Source organism: Lithobates pipiens, unplaced genomic scaffold (assembly GCF_037356315.1).
Source record: "Lithobates pipiens isolate NorthernLeopardFrog02 unplaced genomic scaffold, aLitPip1_a1.2 Scaffold_16, whole genome shotgun sequence".
In the NCBI taxonomy this organism is placed as follows: domain Eukaryota; kingdom Metazoa; phylum Chordata; class Amphibia; order Anura; family Ranidae; genus Lithobates; species Lithobates pipiens.
In genome coordinates this window covers 504293526-504317491 of record NW_027507748.1, presented here as the reverse complement: position 1 = coordinate 504317491, position 23966 = coordinate 504293526, and the positions used below count along the sequence as shown (strand labels likewise).

At 38.0% G+C, this 23966-nt stretch overlaps 1 protein-coding gene across 6 annotated transcripts in view; it reads right to left on the bottom strand.

Annotated features, from left to right (window-relative positions):
* The window catches only part of DACH1 (dachshund family transcription factor 1), a 427793-nt gene that overhangs the window by 133464 nt on the left and 270363 nt on the right, over positions 1-23966 (bottom strand). The window lies entirely within an intron of this gene.

The following is a 23966-nucleotide window of genomic DNA, read 5'->3' as shown; positions in this document are numbered from 1 at the left end:
TTGTTGCTCATTCAGGAGTATACTCCTTGGTGTATGAGTTGTGTGTTGTAATAGCATATAGGCAATTTCTACTTTGCAAAGTTTTTAAACCTATGTCTGTCTGGTTGCTCTTTTTAATATAATAAAACATTTATAATTTTTAATACTGTGCATCTCAGTGCCTTTAAAGTCCAGTACCATTTTTTTTTTCCAATAGTATCTCCAGATAATGGGACATGGCACATTATTTTAGTATCCACAGCACCACTCTGTGGTAATACCTCAAAATCATTTATTTCAGACATATAGTGCCAGCTAACACAGTTGTCCCCTATGCCTGAACAGTCAGCTTGAATTTGTCTGGAAGTTGATTGAGGTTCTTTATCCAACATTCAAACAATCCTTTGTTGCAATCTTTGATCAATTTTTCTCTTTCGTCCACGTCTAGGGAGATTAGCTACAGTGCCATGGGCTGTAAACTTGTTGGTAATGTTGCGTACAGTGAACACAGGAACATTAAGATCTCTGGAGATGGACTTGTAACCTTGAGATTGTCTGTGCCTTTCCAAAATTTTTCTTCTCAAATCCTCAGACAATTCTTTGCTGCTCACTCTCTTCTCCCTCTCCTCTCTGTGCTCCATAAGGCGTACACACAACAGAAAGGTAGAGTCAATATTTCACCATTTTAACTGGTGAGATTTATATATTGTCAGCTAATTGATACAGGTGAGTGTAATTACTAATTAGAGCAGCATCACAAACTTGGAATGCAAATATTTCTTACAATTTTGAGAAGGTGCCAATAATTTTGTCCAGTCCATTTTTGGAGTTTTTCTTGGAATGTGTCAGATTTGGCTTTTTAGTTCTCAGAGTTGTTGCATCATACCGATATAAACAAAAGAAATAAACATAAGAATGTGTAAACATTTGTAATTGTAACAATTGGGCAAAGTGGTGCATTATCTGACAGAAATGCAGGGGTGCCAATATTTTTCTTATTTAAACATCATTAAGTAATTGAAAGAATAAGTATCCATAGGTTAATTCCCACTTGCCTCAATTTAGTTTATTCTAAAAAGCTGGGAAATAGGTAGAGGAAGGAATCTATCAGACACAGAAAACATTGATCCATTTGTAGAATTGTGCCTGTGCACAAATGCCATCTACAACATGGATCTCAGAAAAAACTGTCTCAGAATGTCATTGGCATTTTACTGGTTCTGCAGTTCTACCTGTTTTGTCTTGGAATATATGTATACAGAACACACATTTACACATATCATGTAAATGTTTAATGGTATAATTAAAGGGCCTGGAAAGAGAGCCAGATTATTCACAGGCAAACCCAAGCAGGAGCCTAGGGTCTTGTGGAACTCCGAGAGCTCAACTACAACTTTCATGCTCCTTCAGTAAACAAGTAGGATAGTGCAACTGGTTGAACCTGTGAACCTGCCTATCACTTCACTAGGGAGGATCAACTTGCATGCAGTATTAATCTGACGGAAACCTGCCAACACAAGAAACGCAAATGGGACAGCATCTCTGTACTTTCTGCAATCCTTATAACCCTTAATCAAAAGGAAAGGGGGCCAAACTGCTACCTTGCCTTGGGCCCCATTCTGCCATAACCTGTCTCTACTAGAAAGCTACTCTGAAGCAGTTGTCTATATAGTCAAGCTGTGAAACTCAGTGGTATAAAAGTTAAGAATTTTTTGTCTATCTAAAGAAGCCATGCCATTAGATACCCCATATAATCAAACTAAACCCAGTTGTGCACAAGGCAAACTTGTTCAGGATCAGTGACTCCAAATAATACCAAAGCCAAAAATGTGTATGATAGCCTGAAATCTATCATGTTCAGAAGAGGTTTGCAATGGCGGACCACATAACTCTTTCATTACAGGTTGTCTGAGCAATTTGCTCCTGGCAACTATATATCGCTAATTATTGGATTCACATTATGTATTCATTAAACCTTTTACAAATGTGTTCTTTAAGGAAAATCTGTACTGAGACAAATGCAAACTGCAGTTACTGACATCCTCCTCTAAATACACTAGTTATCTCATTGTCATTCTAATCTAATTCACATTTGGTGCTTTTTGAGTCACTGACCTGGACTAAGCAAACAGATCAGGAGTGCTGACTTCATTCCAACTTTAAATATGACACAGAATAAAACAAATGTGGACTTTTAAGGTATCCAATTAGACCCTCAATGGGGTTGCTTTTGGTAAGCTGTATAAGTACACCCAAAAAATAAGCGGTATCGTCCACTCCTCCAAAATGTTCTCTTATTTGGGAGAAATACATGCCTTTATTCTGGATAGGGACAGAAGTTGGACAAAAATACTGGGGTAGCTATACATCTGAGCAACAACAACCCCCTTTATCCATGACATTGATATGTATATCTGAAGAAGAGAGAGTGAGATATGATTCTCTCACTGAGTCAAAGCTGTCGGTATAAGAGACTGGACCACAGTCAAGAGTTTAGAAAGATCACATAAGTCTCAGGGGTCTTAAAGAATTGGCCTCATTCATACTCCTTAGGAAGCAGAATTGAGTTCTGGAAAACATTTCAAGTGAAGTTTCCACCCCTTTCACCTGTCTAGCTGAGCTATAATATATAGTGATAGCACTCTAGGTCATTTGATTATTTGATTTAAGTTCTATGAGCATTTAAAGAGGAGATAGGTACAGGCTGGAGACAATTTTGAATACTGAGGCAATATAATATAATAATTCATAGTGTGAACAATGTTTTACTATATTTTACTGTGATATCAATAAAAGCAAATTCATTTTAACTTTAATATAAGCTTGCAACTTTGATAAATATATTTATTATGACTTTACTCACTGCATGCTTGTTTCAGGTCAGCGGGGGTTATTTACAAAAGGCAAATCCATTTTGCACTACAAGTGCAAAGGGCCCTTGAAACTGCACTGAAAGTGCAGTCGCTGTAAATCTGAGGAGTAGATCTGAAATAAGGGGAAGCTCTGCTGGTTTTATTATCAACTCATGTGCAAGCTAAAATGCAGTTTTTTATTTCCCTTGCATGTCCCCCTTGGATCTACAGCGACTGCAATTCCAAGTGCACTTTCAGTGCAATTTCAACTGCACTTTGCACTTGTAGTGCAAAGTTGATTTGCCTTTAGTAAATAACCCCCAGTGAGTTATAAAGCAAAGAAACTAGAGAAAGATAGAGAAGTACCCTTTTTAAAGAGACATCAGCTGCGCCAGTCCTCATATTTGTCTAAGCAAGGACAATTAGCATAAATACCTGTAACCTCCTGCACAGCAGACAGGCAGGGTCAGCACTAGAAGCTAATCAGGCTCTGCTGCAGTGCACATGTGTTGACAGAAAACACCCTGGTATAAAAAGAGCGACAGACAATAACAAGTCAGCAATGACTCACTATTGTCCAGTCAGTAGTTTGCGAGTGTGTTCTTAAACAGACTGTGCTGCAGCAGCCATGAAGTTAAGGTCCTGGCTCTGTAATTTGGTAGTGGTGCTAGAATCATAGAGCTATCTTCTTGGAACTACAAAATCCTTTGACAGATAAAAAAAAAACTATTTGCATACATACACCAATCAGCCATAACTTTAAGACAACTGACAGGTTAGGCGGATAACATTGATGATCTCATTACAATCCCATCTAACATTCGGTGGGATATATTAGGCAGCAAGCAAACACGTCCCTGTAGTTGATTTGTTGAAAGCAAAAAAAAAATGGGCATAGCAGTTGGTTGTATATAGGACTGCGTAGCCACAGACCAATCAGGGTACTCATGCTGACCCGTGTCCACAGCCAAAAATGTCTGCAATGAGCATCAGAACTGGACTACAGAGCAATGGCAGAAGGTGGACTGCTCTGTTGAATCACATTTTATTTCACACCATGTGGATAACTGGGTGCATGTGCATTGCTTACCTAGGAATGAGATGGCATCAGGAAGCAGTATGGAAAGAAGGTAAGCCAACAGAGACAATTTGAGCAATGCTCTGCTGGAAAACTTTAGGTCATGCCATTCACGTGGATGTTATTTTGACATGTACCACCTACCTAAACACTGTTGATGACCAAGTACTCTCCTTCATGGAAACAGTACTCCCTGCAAATTAGAGGACATAAAGGATCTGCTACTGACGGCTTGGTGCCAGATACCACAGCATACCTTTAGAGGTCTAGTGACTTCCATGTCTCAATAGGTCAGAGCTCTTTTTGTGGCAAAAGGGGGACCAACTCAATATTAGGTGGGTGGTCATAAAGTTATGGCTGATCAGTGTATGTTTTAACTGTGTAAATGCCTGGAGATCAGCTTTAAACACATATAGTAAACTGATGCCAAAATGCAATTTCTGCATGACTTGTGGCCCAACAAAAGAAGGAAAAAAAATGAAATGCTGACTTTAATGGTCCATATTTTAATAACAAGTTGTAAAGCAAAAAAATGCATATACGTTTGTATAGAATAATTAAACTGAAATTATAGTCTAAAATTTTTTTTTTTGAGTAGCTCAAACACTTTTACAGTCTAACTGTATATCCTGCTATACTACAAATCACTGCTTCCAGGAAAAGTGCTTTAATTGTTGCCTTTTTATTGTCTGTCATGCCTACAGAGATTTGCATACACTATACATTCACATTGTGATTTCATGTTCTTCTAAAATACTACGTACAAGCATTTTATCCTAATGAATAAATGACTTTGTCCTTTATGTATAAAATATAGTTTATATTTGTTGCAAGAGATTTTTAATAATAAATGATTTTAGGTTTGCTTGAACATATTCAATAAAGTGTGATTAATTTGGTTTTTCAAAAATGCAAACTAGACATTACTATATTACTTTGCAAAATGCACAGCTTGCAACATTATTGTCTCAGTGGGATCTTAAATTGAATTGTAAAATGTGTCTTATTTCCAGTTTGATTTATGTAAGAAATTGCAGAGGATAATGCCCTTTTTGAAGTTTCATTGCTTCCTGAATGAAAAAAATACTACTCAAGAAAGCATGTTATGCAGAGCTGTAAATTATAGACAAACTGTAATGCATATTTGTGACAAGGATGTCATGTTCCCATGTTTGATTTTTATAACTTGTTTTTTTTTTTATTGCTGCTTTGCATTGTGGCATTCATATGATGAATCTAACAGTACACGTACTCGATTTTATTGCTGTAGCCTAAGTAATTACAAAATCTCTTTCTACTCTAAAAAGAATCTTCTGTGCCCTAAGAATTAATCTATGATACCATTTAACTTTGCTTTTTGAAGTAAATATCGCTAGATAAAAGCCAGCTGCCTCTGTATAATTGTGTACTTGAATAAATGTGACAGTGTTTGAAAATGAATACAGGTCTTCATAGAAGAAAAAAAGCTTGCAGTTCTACAAAGGCATAGAAAATTCTGAAACAGAATTAACCAATAGAAAGCATCAAACAAGAAAAGGGCAATTGAATATGTTCCTTTTTTCAGGCCATTGGAGGATTCTTTTACCAGTTAGAAGTAGAACTTTAAATAACTGTTTATTAGTTACATGTCAGTGTGAAACATTGCAGTATGTATTAATAAATAGATGCATCAACATTTGAATTATTTCTGTGGAAGTATTTGATACCTACAAATAATAATGCTAATGTCCTACATAAAAGCAATAAAAGAGCATTAAGGAGGACTGAAGCACACAATAGTACAAGTTACAATTTCTTTTCTAAAGGAGGCTTTATCGTGTTTTTGTATTTATTTTTTAGTCTGTATTTATCGTGTTCAAGAGTAAAAAAAAATAACATTTAAAAGAAATATGTTTTCATTTCTTTAGCAAGATAAATGTGAAATATTACACATTTGGCTGTATACAGGAGCAGGCAAAGCTCTGGTTTTCCAAACCAACAACGCCTCTAGGGTGTGGGAGGTGGAGTGATGTCATCACCACTTAACGGTCCTCTACAGTAAGCCCGGGATTACAAGAACCACTGGCAGTATCAACAGGTACATGAGAAGAACTGAAGAAGGCTTTTCATGATTGCTTTCCCAATCAAATAAGTATGAATGTGCAGATAGATATTGCTGCTTTGATGGAGTTCTGTTTGAAGAGATTAAGAGCTCAAGTTCAAATGTATGCACACAAATGAACTGGGTTGATTTGCTAAAGAAGTAGAGATTTTTCACTTTGCGGTGCAAATGGTCACTTAACTTTGTAAGTATGGGGAAACACTGTTTATGTCAATCATCCAATCATGTGAAAGCAGAAACCCTGTTTTTTTTTGTTTTCTTGCACATTGCAATAATCGCTAAGATAATATAGGTTTGACTTTACTAAGGGAACAGCCTCTACTCCTTTACTAAATTCCAACTCACTAACTTCCTGCCTGGAAGTTATTGAGACAATCTAACAATTCAGATCTTAGACCATTAATGCTTGCCTTTAAATAATATATTTAAACCCAAAAGCAAACATTGATTATATTGCAGCTTACCAATTCTTAGCCCTTGTACACACGGTCAGAGAATCCGAAGGAATGCGTCTTATCGGACCGTGTCGTCGGATAATCCGACTGTGTGTGGTATGCATGGGACTGATTCCGTCCGAATCTCCGTCTGACCCAATTTTCCAACATGTTGGAAATATTTTCCGACCAACTGGTTTGATCGGACATACTCCGACCATGTGTAGAGAATTTTTATGATACCAAGTGCCACGCATGCTCAGATCAAATTCCTACATCAAAGTTATTGGCTACTAGTCCCATCGTAACGAAATTACGTCATCACATTACGAATGATCGGATTTTTCGACAACTTAGTCCGACCGTGTGTATGCAACCGTTTCGGACAAGATCCGACGGGCAAAATCCGACGGATTTGGTTGGCAGAATGTCCGACCGTGTGTACAGGGGCTTAGATGTGGTGGCTGTATTAGCTTCTTTTTTTATGATTTCTTTCTTCTATTTTCTAGTGATCCAGCCAGCAAGTCTTATGTTTTTTTGAAAAGCCCAGGCTCTCCACCAGAATCAGTTTACAAAGATGAGACAAACCACTTAACACTAACAGTGGCAGTTAAATGTGATTAGCTTTTATTTAGTCATGCAAAACCTGTATCCAAAAAGGAAAAAAAATAACTGTTTGCTATAACTGCTTATGAAGCTTCAACTTTTTAGTCTATCCAAATCTGCTACAATTAACACTCCCCTCCCCCCAGACTGATAATGATGCAGTGTCTCATGTTCTCATTCCTCCAGAGTTGTGTCTCACTAATACTGGAGGTGTGCCACTGACCAGATCACCGTGTGAAAACAGAGAGAAAAAAATGCAGCCACTGCATTTAACGATTGGTAAGCTGCAATATACTACAGTTTGGGTTTAATACTGCCTTAAGCTTTTTTTGTTACTTGATATAAGCTTTTGGTAAAATGAAAAGCACTTACATTTCCATATATAATGGACTTTATAAGTATATATTACTTTTGCAGTGGTAGAATCCTGGACAGAATGGGTGATTCTCGTTTTTATTTGTTTTGTGGGGCTTCCCTATTTTGTCCTTTTTTTGGGGTAAAGTACAAGAAATCAATGCTCTAGCATCACTCCTTCAGGCCGAGTTCACACTGGTATGACAGGACTGTTTTACGACTGACATTCTACTTTTCCTGCAACATCAGTCCTACTTCCATCCAACTTGAATGAACAGGATAAGATTTTGCTCCAATTTTGAGATAGTCTGAGTTGTCCTTTGGCCAATCAAAACAATCCCAGTGTGACATAAATTTCTTTTACTGCTGCTGTAATCACCATGTCGGATGTCACAAGTCGGATGGTCAAAACGAGGATCCGACTTTGATCCTACTTCAATGATATTTAATGGGCTGAAAAAGGACCAAAGTCAGAACAGAGTAGTGCAGGAACCTTTTTCAAAGTTGGACCGACTTGTGTCCCAACAGTTAAGACCCTTCTCAGAGGGAATCACTGATTTACTAACGTCATGCTCCCAATGTTGGAGTATTTGTCATACCAGTGTACGAGGCCTTAGTAGGTTGTTAAACCTTCTCCCATTGTAATTATGAAATATGCAAACCATCTGTATAACAATACCTTAAAAGCTAAAATTACCTTTGGGAACATGTTACATGTTTCATCCGTTTTTATGCTGCAGCCGCTGCCCGATCCCCCTGTGACAGTAGTGCAGAGAATTCCCTGTACTAGCTGTTACTTTTCAAAAACAGCACTCCCATGTGGGGCTCCGCCCACAGCTCTGCATCATTTGTTCACAGTGTGTGAATGAACTACAAGCCCCAACATCCTTTGCGGATGTTGACTTGTAGTTCTCAATCATCTACCATTGCGCTGTGGAGTGCCGTGGTAGTTCATTAATTCTTCCTGTCAGATTGTATTTGTTTGCCCATATTGGATGTACAGGCACACAGATATACTGGCAGATCTGCTGGAGACCTGCATGGCACCAGTGATCTCCTGATCCCTGGTGTCATGCTTTACAAGCTCGTGCAAAAAAAAAAATATTATTTCTTTCTAAAAATTGAACTTAAAGTAAACATGTCATAAAAGTGTGCTTCAAGCTGGGCATATGATGAAGATGTGCATAAGCATCTGCTCTCAGTGCATGTATGTCTATCAGTTGATCAGTAGATCCAGACTGGTGGATGAGGTTAGATACATCCATAGACTTTCCTAAATGCCATGGGTAGGCTGCAACAGGCAGGCATACTACTTTGCAGCAGATCAGAGACTGATATCCTAATGGGAAAAAAAAATTGTGTTACTTAAAGTCAGAGAGCCAGTCAGGAAGCAGGGGTTGCATTCATAATGACATCACTTCTCACAACCAGACCACACTATAGAAGATCTCAATGTTTTAGTTCGTAAAGGGAATTTCAGAACTATCCAGGAAAGGAAAACCTTTGAACTAAGAATGATAATTCTTTTTGACACAAAAAATAATGGCCTGCATTTAGATATAGGTTTCCTTACCCATTATACTAAAGTTTTACAACCCCCTCTGTGACTAGCACCCCCCCCCCCCCCCCTCCATTCCATAGCTCTCCCTCTGTCTTATCTCACTAACTCTGCTGTTATCTTTATTGCCATTGATTTGTATGTGTTTTTTTTTGTTGTTTCTTTTCTCTTCTTTCCCTCAGAGTTTTTTTGTTTTGTTTTGTTTTGTTTTTACATTCTGCTTAAAAATTTGTAAATCAGTACTGCTTGGACCTTGAAGAAGGGGACATACCCTGAAAGCTCGTCCTGAAAAATTGTATGTTAGTGCAAATAAAAAAAGTATCACGGACAGTACTCAATTTTCTCATTCATAATGAGAAATATAGTTCAAAAGCACTGACAAATACAGGCATACCCCACTTTTATGTACACAATGGGGTTTATTTACTAAACCTGGAAAGTGCAAAATCAGGCTCACTTCTGCAATGAGCATCTAACCCCAGCTTGTTCAATTAAGCTTTGGTAATAAAACCTGGAAGCTCACTGGTTTCTATGCAGAAGTGAGCCTGATTTTTCACTTTCCATCTTTAGTAAATAAACCCCATTTTGTACTTAAAAGTGGGGTATGCCTGTAATATATTACTCAAATGCAACCCTTTGAACTTTTATAACCATTATTGGAGCAATTGGGGACTGCGTTGGGCTAATGGGGGAAAAAATTGTTAGAACCTTTAAAGGTATTCTATCATAAAGTATTACCTCAACATTGCTTACTTGTAAGGATGATGGAAATAAAGTACCGTATAAATAGCAAATGCCATAGGAGAAAAGGAGTCTAAGATGCAAACCAAATATTGTGTGAATGAGATCAAAACACCCTGAGGGTATTCTTTACTTTTTCATCTTGTAAGTAGGTCATCACTAGATGTTGTAACCATTTGTGCTGCCATTTTGACACATCATGTTTTATATAGCATACAAATGAGTTATGTAAAGATCACATGATACTTCAAATAGTCAGCCAGTTAGACATGTCTCTAGCAAGCATCTAGCTCTCATATGACAAGAGAGATACAGTTCTAGCATCAGCAGAAATGTATAAAGAGCTTGAAAATGCAGGAAGGCTCAACATATTTAATAGACAATTATGGATGAGTGCATTATCTCACTCAAATTAAGCAAGATAAGTTAACAAAGCTTGCCAACTGAAGTGCTTCCCTTCAGAAATGTTGCTTTGTCCTGTTATTCTGCAGCATATAAGTTATTGATGCATGACAGCTTAAAATATTTTTGCCATTAACTACAGCAAGCATGTTATTTTTGTTATTCATGGAGAAAGCTGCTTTTAGTTAAAACATAAAAATGCTAGTTACAAGGTTTCTGCAAACATAACTGCCATTCCATTAAGTAAATGGTGCTGTGAACAGTAAATAGTGGCCCCAAGGGAAATGTATGTATTGATTTTGCTTCCATGTTGGTTGGCTTATGTTTGCAATTGTCAACTCTAATCTGAGCTTGTGTAATAAGCATCCTCATAACTACTTAGAGAAAGAAACAAATATTAATTATAAAATATTGATAATTTCCAGGCCTTTAAAATCAGCATCCCTAGGTTTATGCATTTTGATGCTGAACTGAAAACTAAAAAGCATAATAAATAAGCAATACATAGTAATTACACTGACATAAATCCCCAGCCAAGAGAATAAACGATGCAAATTCAAAAAGTATTGGTGCATGATAAGCATTATGGTTTCTATGCACAATTGTGAGTGTGAAGTTACAGTAATTGCCCTATAATCAGAAACAAATAGCAGTATGAATGAAAGAGTGGAATTACTATATCAAGCAAATTCGAACTAAGCGCACCAACCAATCAAACATGCTTTTATTGCCTTCAGTGCACTAAGGAAATAAAATTTATTTGCCAGCTGGTGGCTTTAATTTGTACTCCTGAGCATTGCTAACAAGTAAAGCTCAGAAAGGGTTAATATGAAATTGTATTCTATTTCTCAGCATAGTCTATTCCTCTACAAAGTAATTTTCTATGTGAGATTATGTTATTATTCCTTGGCTGTTGATGCTCTCATGCTGTTTTATGTGTTTTATAGATTTGTTTTATGTCTCAGATGTCTTTGCTTTCAAGTAAAGCTACATTATAAATGGTCTTTTGGCTCTTAACCCCTGTCACCCTTTTTGAGTAACACCTGTAAAAACCTGAAGATCCATATAGAAATAATGCACTTGGTAATCTTTCAAGAAAGAATGGTTTCGTCTAATTACATTGCTTTTGAAAACTACTAAAGATCTCCCTAGATATGAGTAGATGCAATACCTTATTGGTGTTTTGCTATCGCTGCTTTAATATGATTTATTGTTTGTTGTCTGAATCTAAAAGAGAAGGAAAATTAAATTTGTAGTGCTATTACAGCTAACCCCATCATTGGACCTATATTGTAAAGGTACTCACAGCTATGCTGTCACCTGTAATTGATCTGAAGTTGTTGGCGAAATGTCCAGGAAAAAGCTTCCATTAAAACAACAAAATGCCTCCCAGATGTCTCATACTCTCTAATGAAGCTGTTTACTCAAGGTATTTGCCTTACAATGGCCAAAGGTATATAATAATTTCAAGGATATGTGATTGCTTACCGTAAATGGTGAAAACATATTAATCATTACATTTTTAACGTTACAATTATTCGCAGTATGTTTAATCAGGCTCTGTTTGGCCAAGTTTAACAACAGGGTATGCTGTGGATAAGATCAGATTGCAGATGTCCTTGACTAATGTATTCTTGTTTGTTTTCACCAGCTCTCAATTTAAAAAAAAACAATGCCACTTCTCCTTTCTTTTTTTTTGCATTCAGCCACACTCAGTGTCATAATTCCCACCATAGAAGCCAGACTGACTTTTATGGGTCCCAGGAGTTTTAGAAGATCGAGTACCTGATGGCATTGCTATTTTGATGGTGCTGCAGAGGTCAAAATACTAGGACTCCTAGTTCTCTATAGGTTTTTTTTTCTCTTGTATTGAACATTTTTTGTTATTACAGTTTACACTTCACTATCTGCCTGTGAAAACTCAAATGTAAAGTGGTTGTAAAGGCCGAGAGTTTTTTTTTACCTTCATGCATCCTATGCACAAAGGTAACCCCCCCCCCTAATCCTTACCTGAGCCTTCTCTAATCTAGCGATGTTCACCAAAGCCTCAGCTGTCCCTGGACTCTCCCTCCTCATTGACTGCTACTACTGTCAATCACAGCTAGTGAACTAATGAGGAGAGATGGGGGCAAGCCACAGCTCTATGTGTCTTATGAATGCATAGAGCAGCAGCTCAGAAGTGAGCATGCATCGGTGCCCCCAGGGCAAGTGGCTTTCTGTGGGGGCACTGCTCGAGGGGGAGGAGCCGGGAGCACCAGTGGGGGACCCAAAAAGGAGAAGACTGGAGTTGCTCTGTGCAAAGTCACTGCACAGAGCAGGTAAATATAACATGTTTGTTATTTTAAAAAAACAAAGCTTTAATACCACTTTAACCTTGCTCTGTAATGTTGCAGCTGAAGAAATGGCTTGGAGTAACTACTAAATAACTTTAACATTACAGAATAGGTCCAGTTGAATGTAAGTATTCCTAGCTTCATTACCTGTTCTGGTCTGTCTTTCCCCTTACTATAGTGTAAACAAACATAATATTTATATATACAAGTAATAGCTAACTGAGTGGCATTCCTCATTGTAAGAATCACTCAACATCACATGGTAGCTTTGATATTGAGCAATAACTACAAGCAGTAACAAACTACATCAGATGGTACTGCCCACTTTGAGAAAGTAGTGGGCTTAAAATTAATTATTTTATATAGGGTTTTGTATTATATTCATTCTACAAGTATTAGCAAGCCATCGTGCCAACCAGAATCTGCTATTGCTGTTCAGAATCCCACCCCAAGTCCATTAGTATAGAAAGTATAGAAAGTGCTTTGTAAAAGTGTCTCCAAAAATGTTTATATTAAAAAAAAATATTGATTAAAACATGTATAACCTTGAAGCTGAACTCTATGTAGATAATAAAGACACAAATTAATGCAGCTATTTAAATGTATTCTACATGCAAGCAGTGCAAGTACCTGAATTTGACCTGGTATCAGCCTCTTGCAGTCTTTGTACTGCAGGGATGGAGTTTGGAAGGATGAAGCAGTACAAGGAGCCAATCTGTTTATGTGCTGACAGCAAGCATGCAGATTCAAAGAAAAATCTGAGATACAGAGTGATGAGCTCTATGCTGCTTCTCCTTTCACAATTCAAAATACAAATTCCTCCAGATGAAGCCACAAGGATGGTGACGTAACACGTAGAGGTGGAGCCTTGCAGTGGGATTTACACGCATTACATGAGATCTACTGGATTGTGTTTTCATGCTGTATTTTATATCAATAAATGTGAGTGCACTATATGAAGCTGGGGTGATGAGGTTTGTTCCCAATAACACCATAGGTACAGCACTATTGGAGGCATTTTTGCTTTCTTTGTCCATTTTGGAGCTGCCCTGAGCCACTTTTAAAGGAGGATCATACTGTGTAAAGAGCGTGTTTGACCCTGTCAGGGTCTAAGAATGAGGTGAGCTTGCATTGCACCCAGTGAAGGGAGCACAGAGTGGAATTAGTTGTGAAGCGTGATTTTCACTGAAAAGTATTTTGTGCACCTTCTATAAGAAGATTTTTATTCATTATATCTTACCGTATATGGACTCTTTATGAACTGTGTGCACATATTGACTATTTGGCACTTTATTTATTGGCACTTACACTTTATTATTTATTACGAATTTCATGTGTGTCACATATATTAATATGTTTTATAAGCAGCGCTATCACATAGATTACATATTTCTTTACACTTTGGCCCCCTGATTTCCCTATATCACATGCTGCATTACATTATTAGATTGAGTCACAGTCTGACTGGAGATAAAAGAGCAAGGATGGGGATTCCATTTATCCCAAAAGTTTAGTTTAGATAAAACCCTGCAAACGATCTAAATGAAAGAAGATCTTTTCTGGATTATTTTGTGATCATAGCAAAGTAAAGTTTTGTCATATTCTAGCATGCTAGTTTAACTAGGAAGAAAGTTTGGATTCGCTGCTAACATCGTTTTGAGGAAAAACCTGTGGGTTCAACATTTGCAATCTGGGCAAATTTTTGTTCAGATTTTTCAATGAGATTTTTTTCTAACCAGTAATACACTGCATGGTCTTTGAACTAAGGCCAGCAGGCTTATAAAGGCCAAAAAGGAAGCTTTTGGATAAGCCAGGCCTGTCACTATAAAAGGGGGAGGTACAGAGCAGCCGTAGAGTTGGTGTATTGGGAGCAACTGTGGAGAAAGGCAAAAAACTTTAATTGTGATTTTCTTTGGAAATTAGCCCTTTGCTGCCTTTCTTTATTTTTCTTATTATTTGAGGATTTTCTTCTCAATCTTTTTTCTTTTTTTGCAGCAAGGTTTCCCTTACATTTTTTGTTTCTGGAGGTATTATTATTTTAGGGTTTACATTTGTTTTGGGGTATGTTGATTTTTGTAGTATGTTGATAGGGCCTTTTTTAAGTTTAAACCATTTTACTTTAAACTATTATTTATGTATTTAACTTTAGCTATAAGGCTTCCCTTATAAAAGAGTTTATTTATTTATGTATTTTTTTATTTTTTTTTGGGGGGGGGGGGTAATTTATTTTATTTTATTTAGCATTTTTTTTTATGTTGATGCAGCCTTTTTTAGGGTTGGAGTGCTCAAATGTATTATCCACTTACTATTGATCATCTGTCCTTGGGCTTGCTTTTTGTTCATTGAAAGAAAAAAAAAACTGCAAGTGCAAGAACAGTGTGCAGCTAAAGCACCTCACTATCATTGATATTAATTGCTCCCTATCCCCATAGATACAACAAATAAAAAAAGTTAGGCATACATTGGTTAGTATCATTATCTCTGTTAAAACTGTCTTCCTGCTGACCAATTTTACACGACAGTGACCAGTTGCAGTGTCTTAATGTTTGTATCAATCTCCAAGCCTTGTTATAAAATGTTGCCAAGGTGTCATCTGCAGTCTCTTAATTCATGTAGTAAAACCCCTGCCTGTACTCCTTTTACAGGATGAGTATTCAGGTTATGCTGCTGCCTTTGGGAAATCTGACACAATGTCTGTGTTACTTGCATCAAACACGTATCCTGTTTTCTTTATGTAACGTGAAATGACAATAAGGTTCAAGCAGCTGCTCTATGTGTCCCTACATATATATATAAAACCCTAGTTTCTTTCCTATTCTGTTTTCTTTGCATTGCTTCCTGTGTGAAATACCTGTTGATCCTGCCAGTTCCCCTGCTTTCTAATTTCAAACTAGCATTGCCAGGGCATGGAAGCCCATCCATCCCGCTATGGTCTTTTTTTCTTCTTTGCATTCTACTTGGAAGCACAGCCTGCCTGTACTCCAGTGGTCAGACCCCCCCCCCCCCAGATCAGTGTACTGCTGTTTCTTGGCCTTCTTCTGAAATGCACAACCATCTCTTTGAGAGCTGAGAACATATATATATATATATATATATATATATATATATATATATATATATATATATATATATATATATATATATATATATACAATGTATAAGCCTGATTCTGCTGGTTAAAGCAGAGTTCCACCCAAAAGTGGAACTTCTGCTTTAAGGACTCCTGACCCCCTGCCACATCAGTTTTGACAGGTACCCAGCTCCCACTTCTGCTCAGGCCACCTAGGTGGCTCAAGCAGAAGTTTTCCTCTCCCCCTCCCTTCCTGCAAACTTCTGGGACACGTCACGTGTCCCAGAAGATTGCCCGCCAATTTAGGACATGCAGCAAGACTCGCACATGTGCAGTGCACACCCGGTTGTGAAACCGCAAGTTGTCACAGCCCACACGAGTGATGCCGGCACCGGGGAGAAGCAAGGAAGAGAACATGAGGCTTCGAGCGGCTGCACCGCTGGATCGCGGGACAGTCAAATGTGTGTTTTTTAAAAGTCAGCAGCTACACTTTTTTTAACTGCTTTTAATAAACACAGAAATGGCTGGAACTTTGCTTTAGGTGCACAGGACCATCCAGAGACTGCACCCTCTTTTCCCACACAGCAAGAATGTTGAGTTACAATGGTCTAAAGTAAAATTGGATATATTCAAAGTGGACACATTTTTAGTCACACTGGTATGACATGACTGTTGTATGAATGTCGATCCGACTTTGCCCTGCGACATTGGTCCTACTTCCATCCGACTTGAATGAACAGGATACTATTTTGCTCTGACTTTGAGATAGTCTGACTTGTCCTTTGACCAATCAAAACAATCCCAGTGTGACATAAATTCCTTTTCCTGCTGCTGTAATCACCATGTCGGATGTCACAAGTCGGATGGTTAGGATGAGGGTCTGACTTTGATCCGACTTCAGTGATATGGAATGGGCTGGAAACTGACCACAGTCAGACCAAAGTAGTGCAGAAACTTTTTTTAAAGTCAGACCGACCTGTGTCGGACCAGTTAAGACGTCTCTCATAGGGAACCATTCATTTGGACATGTCATGCAACATGTTCTCCTAAAAGTCAGAGTGTATGTCGCACCAGTGTGAACCGGGCCTGAGGGTGTAAAAAGTCACATTAAGGCCTGGTTCACACCGGTGCGACATACGCTCAGACTTTGGGAGCCCATGTTGCATGACGTGTATAAATCAATGATTCCCTATGAGATCCGTCTTACCTGATCTGACACAAGTCGGTTCGACTTTGGAAAAGGTTCCTGTACTACTTTGGTCTGACTTTGGTCCGTTTTCAGCTGATTGTTTGGCTTTAATTTAATATAATTAAAGTCAGATCAAAGCTGGATCCACATCCTAACCATCAGACTTGTGACATTTTACATGTTGATTACAGTAGCCAGAAAAGGAATTTATGTCACACTGGAATTGTTTTGATTGGTCAAAGGACAAGCCAGACTCAAAGTCGGAGCAAAATCGTATTCTGGTCATTCAAGTCGGATGGAAGTAGGACTGATGTCGCAGGGCAGACGTACAACAATTTAACAGTTTAACAGTATAACAAAAGGAAAAAAAAAGTTATATGCAGCTATATGTTTCTAAACTAGTAAAATATATTTCTTAGTATACACCTAAAAAAGAACATACTTCAGTTCTAACCCTTTGAAATTCTGGTTGTCTATGGCAAGCAATATCAATGGCCAGATCATAGAATAAAAAATAAAAAAATCGGAAATTTTAACCAAGTCTATGACACAGACTACACCCACGGTCATATTACATATACTGTATGTGTATATACAGTGTACAGAGAGAGGGAGAGAAAGAGATGGTGATCACTAGCAATATTATATTGAGAGGCCTACTTTGAGAATTTTTATGTGATTATTTTAAAATCCTCTTATTTTCACAGATCTCTGACATAGATGTTTGTGTTTTATTTGTATTACATTTTCCCTTATGACCTTCGTTTCTCCTTAACCCTATTTCCAACAAAGCTATCTAGACCCAGTTGGCCTCCTGTTTCTCTAATCTGCAATTATTTATGTTTTGTTCATGCTGTTCTATCTGCCTTGGGAGTAAAATTGTATTTGGTGAAATATAGAGCTAATTATACAATGAACTCAGCAACAAAAAGACAGAGCAGATGTTACTTTAGACGTGCTAACAGTCCCCATGCTTAATGCATGCACAGTAAAATGCACATATTTAAAGAGAATATATAAACAGAAAAGAAACAACACACTAATATACAGGCAGTGGGTTCACAAGTTCATTGCCTAAAGTACATTAATTGCTTGCTTTACATCTTGTATTTTGTTCATGTAGCTATCCCTGACCTAGAGGCTTTCAAAGAATGAAAACAGTGGAATAACATTATGTTTTTTAAATGTATAAAAGGTAGAACTAAAAAAGATAACTCTACTGATAAGAAAAGAGAAGTTGCTGAGTTGCTGCTAAGAGGACATCATTTTTAGAATGCATTACAAAGCAGCAAAGCAAATATTGTTGCTCAACATATTATTTTCAAGGGCAATGGAGTTAAGGCCTCTGAATTTTCACCAGCAAGGCACCATGAAACGCTGCTTTTTGTGACTGTTGACTAGGGCCTAAAAGTGGTAGCTGAAATTGCTGAAAATTCACACCTAAACCGGATCCCAAAATTGCACAGGACATTTTTTTAGAAATGGACTGTGGCCGCCCTGAACATACGTGAACTGGCTCCATTGAAAGCTGGTCCAATTTACATGTCATGCAAATTAGATGTGGTTTAATTTGCATCCAATTCGTATATGTGTGAACTTAGCCTTAGAGATTGTCATTAAAATTTTACTGATGTTAAGGAAAAACAGAATAAACTTAGACCAAAGGCTGACCATCATGTTTTTCCAAGCAATATGTTTTTCCTTTATTACATAACTGTTGCAACAGTTGCAAATGTCTGCAATAGCTTACTGTACATTAGTTTGCCTTCAAGTAAGTTTACCAACTCACAGTTGGCTTAGACCATGGGTGCTCAACCTGTGGCCCTCCAGCTGTTGCGGAACTACGAGGCCCACCATGTCTCTGCCTTTGGGAGTCATGCTTGTAACTGTCTATATGTATAATTATTGACCATTCACTAAGTGACCATTCACAATTTTTACTAGACTGTGACTTCCCAGATGTAATCATTGCAATTATCGAGCATCTTCTTATCAAATCCCACTCTTGCTTATTAATATTGAATGTATACTTTAGTCAAAATTAAAAATCGAACATTGGAATGCAGATAGCAAATACAGCTTACCAAACCATGGAAGGGCCAAGATGAGGAGATAGCAAGAGGGGCAGCTGCCCTGGGCATTTTGTTTTTATGTGGGCAGGCAGGTTATTGATGGTGAGCTGAACCCTTCACATTACATGTGTACTCTGATTTTCGCTATACTGATTTGGGTCTGTACAGGGAAGTACACTGCTGCTGTGTTTATTTCACTGAGCTTACACCAGGCACATCACTGCCACCTTTGGCCACGTTTTACATGTGTGCTCCTTGTGTGTGTTGCCTGTTCCCTTGATTGGGCTCAGCTCCAGCTCAGCTCTTTGTTTCAACCATGGCATCAGGCAACAGGGGATGGGACAGGAAAAATGACCTGCCAGAGTACTGCCTGAATGCCTTAGCCCATTGCTCCCCTACTAAGGAACAGGTTCATCAGTCAGCCTGCTGTAGCCTGTCTGCAGTCAGGATGCAGAAGGATCATTGCCCATGGGGTGGTACACTGTGCATATGTTCTCTGGGGGTCTGTGTGTTTATGTGTGGGAGCTGTTTGTGTACAGATCTATGGGACTGTACGTGTACACATAGGGGTGAGAGGATTGTGTACAGGCAGAGGGTGAATGTGTACGAGTAGGGGGCCATGTGTATACATGCTGGGATGGGAGGGGTCTGTGTGTGTACCGGTGAGGATTGGAGGGACTGTGTGTACAGATGTGGGGTCTATGCAGGGTAGAAGCTTTGTGGGGGGGGGGGGTGCCCTGTCAGGTTTCCTATTTGGGTCCCATGATTTGTATTGGCAGTCCTGCTTAGCTATGAATTGTGACTCACTTCCTGTGGGACAGAGGAGATGCTAGCAGCTGATTTAGAGTCAGAACATACTTCTCCAGCTGTATGTACAGCTGGCCTCCTAGTGGTTCAATAAGTGATGGTATCTAAAAGGTTGTAATTATTACGGCGATTCTTGGTTCTATGCAGTTGTTTCACCACATCGTGAGTGAACAAATCATACATGCATACAGCTTCATGTTGTTACAGATATATTTTTTTTTTCTACATCCCTGAAGAAAGAGAAAGTCTGAAACATGTTGGGTGTTCCTCTACTCACAGAGCCATCAAGAGACCATAACTATGTGAACAGGAAATGTGGCGAATTTATGTGCATACAGTGTGCAATGTAATTTTTAACCAGAACAAAAAGCCATAATTTGTTTTATAGTCATTTTATGGATGTTACTAATAAAGCTTGTCGAATATCTTTTTAACATTTAGGCTATTACGCTGTGTTTACCTAAAGAGACACTGCAACTAAATAAAAAAATGCTGTTAAAAGTACAGAAAAATTATTATATTAAATGCTTACTTAAAATATATTTTTTTCTTTTACAAAACATTTTTATTCACTTGCAATGTGCCTTTGAACTTCCTAACAAATTTGACTACTTTGGAAAAGGTCAGTTCTCTGGTACAGCCCCCTCCATTCACAAATGTCACCTCTTCTGATAATATATAAAGAGAGAGATGAAGTCCAATAAACATCATTCACAATACTTTATTTGGTAAAAAAATAAGCGATCTGGGACATCCAAATAAACTCAACAGAACACTAACGTGTATCAGCTAAAGCCTTAATCATAGCTTTGCAAGCTATGTAAGTCATAGCCTTTGTAATGAATGGTCTGGCAACAAGGTCTTTTTAACATTTTGAACACACTTTACTTTTCACTGCCCCAGGATTAGACTGACCTTTAGGTCTATTCTGCAATACTTTTGATGCAGCTGGTATGCAGGACTGCAATTTTGCATACACTTCATGTGCTTCCCACTGAAACTAAAAGGAAACATTTCACAAAATAGACAAGGTAACAACAATTTTATCAAAATGCAGTGTGTATATACCCTCACTTTTCTGCTTGCTCCCTGCATAAAAAATAAATAAATAAAAATAAGAATGTTTTAAAAAAAAGCCTTGGTTCCAGCTTCCAACACTGTGACTCACTAGTAGTGCATTGACACTCATATAAATGCATTCCTGCAATGCGTTGAGGTGCATAATTTGGGGATTTTGAGTGCCTATTTATTCCAGTGCCTCCTGGAAGCTCCTGAATTTAAGCTGGCCATACACAGGTAAGTTTTCTTCCTTCAGCCAGCAGGTTGAACAAAAAACAAAACAAACCTGATTTGCCCATGCATTCATCCAATGTGGACGCAGGAATCCTCCCCGCTGTGTCATTGCATTCTGACAGTAGGACTATCCTGCCACCAGAATATAATGATTAGTGATGCATCCTATTGGTTCCATGTGGTGATGGAGTGAGAATTTACCGCCAAGCTGGTTCATGGGTTTTCGATTGATAAATCAACTTCTCATGATTGATAGATCAACTTCTTATGAATGGGAATGGCCATAACATGGATCAAAATTCATCCAGTTCTGTTGAACCAGCCAAATGTTAATTCATATATGGCGAGCTTTAGGATAGAGATATGTTTATCTTTTTTAGTAACATTGTTATTTTAATTTTTTTTTTTTTCCCAGCTAATTTTATTTGGGTGGTGGGATGCTAGAAGGAAAGTGTACTTTCCACTTTTTCATAGAAGGTCAGCTTTAATAAGAAGACATTAGAGAGAAAAGATGTTTTGGCTGAAGATTGCTTCCAAGCCCCAATAAACAGATATGGTTTAACCACTTGCCAACCAGCCGCCATCATTATACTATTAAGGGGGAAAATCTTCCGGTCCTTAAGTGATTAAAGAGGGATCAAATTCCTATTAATTGACATTTTGTGGAAGGTTTGATCACTAAAGGTATGTTTCTATAGATGGCTTTTTACAGAGATAAGTTGGCCTTATTCCCTTCAATACACATTACCTCACTTGCCTCAGTAAAATGGAGTGTCATTTTAATATGACCTTTCATAAAATATTTTAATAACTGTGAACTCCTAGGCTTATGAATGGAAATACATAAATAGTATAACTGAAGCAATGGTGTTCAGTGTTGAATTTGTAAAACGCTTATTATACTGTTTTGTCCCGTAGTTTTCTTATTTTTAGGTGGATTGGACACAATAGGGTTGATTTGCTAAACCTAAAAACTAAAGCTGCAGCTATACATGGTAGCCAATCAGGTTAAAAAAAAAAAAAAAAAAAAAAGGAAGCTGATTGGTTTACTGTATATGCAGAGCTGCGTCAGATTTTTCACTCTCCAGTTTTAGTAAGTCAACCCCAATGTGTTTGTTTATCATTTTTTATTGAGATATAAAATTACCATGGTAACAAATAAGCATACAGAACATTCTACCAGAACCGTAAACATCAGCCAGGTAGAACCATAGAGAGTTTTACACAGACATGCATGTGCTATTGCCTTTCAGTGCTCATGTCTAGTATTACACTTGCATACTCACCAACGCCCATATTTGGGAGTATATATGTCACTACCTCTTCCCCTGTGACATTGTGCCTACAATTAATTTATATGCAAATCAGTACATAATTTGCATATGAAACAGCCATTAGTGCATCTGCATCTGAATTAGCCAGAATGGATCACTGATATGGCTTAGTAGAAAACACTTTGCCCTGACCACTGGATTTGTCGTGCAAGAGACTCATCTACCAGCCAAAGGAAAGCTGCTGGTAAATGCCATTACTCACTGTCTTTATTAGTCTTTATGCCAGTGTTTCTCAAATCCAGTCCTCAAGGTGCTCCAACAGGTCATGTTTTCAGGCTCTCCATTGATTTGCACAGGTGATTTGATCAGTTTCACTGCCTTGGTAATTACCACAGCTGTTTCATCTGAGGGAAATCCTGAAAACATGACCTGTTGGGGCGTCTTGAGGACTGGAGTTGAGAAAAACAGCTTTATGCACTGAACTTACAGTGAGCAAAGCCTGTGTAAGCACTCTCCCGTCACACAAAGCTGCCACATACAGCTGCACATTAGGGTGAAAATGAAGATTTAGCTTACACACATATACATTTCAAGATTACCCAGTCCGAAGAGAGAAGCATTGCCGTAGCTTACCAGTTTTCAAAATGGTCTACTTCAGCTCTTTGGGTTCTTACTAACCTCTTATGCCCTGTACACGGTCAGACTTTACAACGGAAAATTTGCAATCGGTTTGTGTTGGCTGAAAATCAGATCACGTGTGGGCTCCATCTGCCTTTTTCCGTCAGAATTTCCAACACACAAATTTTCATTGCTGGATCTAAAATTTTCCGACAACAAAATCCGATCGTTTAAATTCCGAGCGTGTAGACAATTCTGACGGACAAAGTGCCACGCATGCTCAGAATAAAGTACAAGATGAAAGCTATTGGCTACTGCCCTCTTTATAGTCCCGTCGTACATGTTGTACGTCACCTCATTTTGAACGATCTGATTTTCCGACAACTTTGTGCGACCATGTGTATGCAAGACAAGTTTGGGCCAAAATCCGTTGGAAATAATTTGACGGATTTTGTTGTCAGAATGTCCGATCATGTGTACAGGGCATTAGCGTTATGGTGTCATGTGTATATACTTGTGTACGCAGTTTTGTTCCCGGGATTGCATAAAGCAATCCACGTGTTCATAGACGTATGCTTGGAATGCAGTTGGTGTGCCATTGGAGTACACGTCCATGCATGTCGGTGTTTTGCACAACCTCCAGTCCATAACCGCATACAACTGCTATGCTGTAAGTTTTGCTCCTGACCCCTGCAATGCATTCACTATGCTGTACAGTATAATATACTCCTGATCCATACACTGTATATTCAGTGTTGTACATTATACTTCTGACTCCTGTATTGCATTATCTATGTTGAACATTTTACGTCTGACCACTGCACTGTATATGCTCTGTTGTACATTATATTAAGCTGGGAAATGAAGTTCTAACTAGTTTTATCACACAGTAATTTTGATACCTACAAAAACCTTCAACCCATCAGCAATCCATCAAGTACTCAGCTGAAAGGTTGATGCCAAATGATATTTTTAAAAATATTTTATGCAGCATGTGTTTGCAGTATAATTGGTGTTTATTCTTGTATTCTCTGTAAGCACTGCTGGGTTTCTTTACTTTACAAAGACTGTACAGGCTAAAAGTTATAACTAGCTAAACAAATACATAAATCATTTTAATAATGAGCAATACCTTCTGGGCTCTGTTTCTACCCTTATTATGATAATTCCTGTACATACTATATGTTAACAATGAATTGTACCGT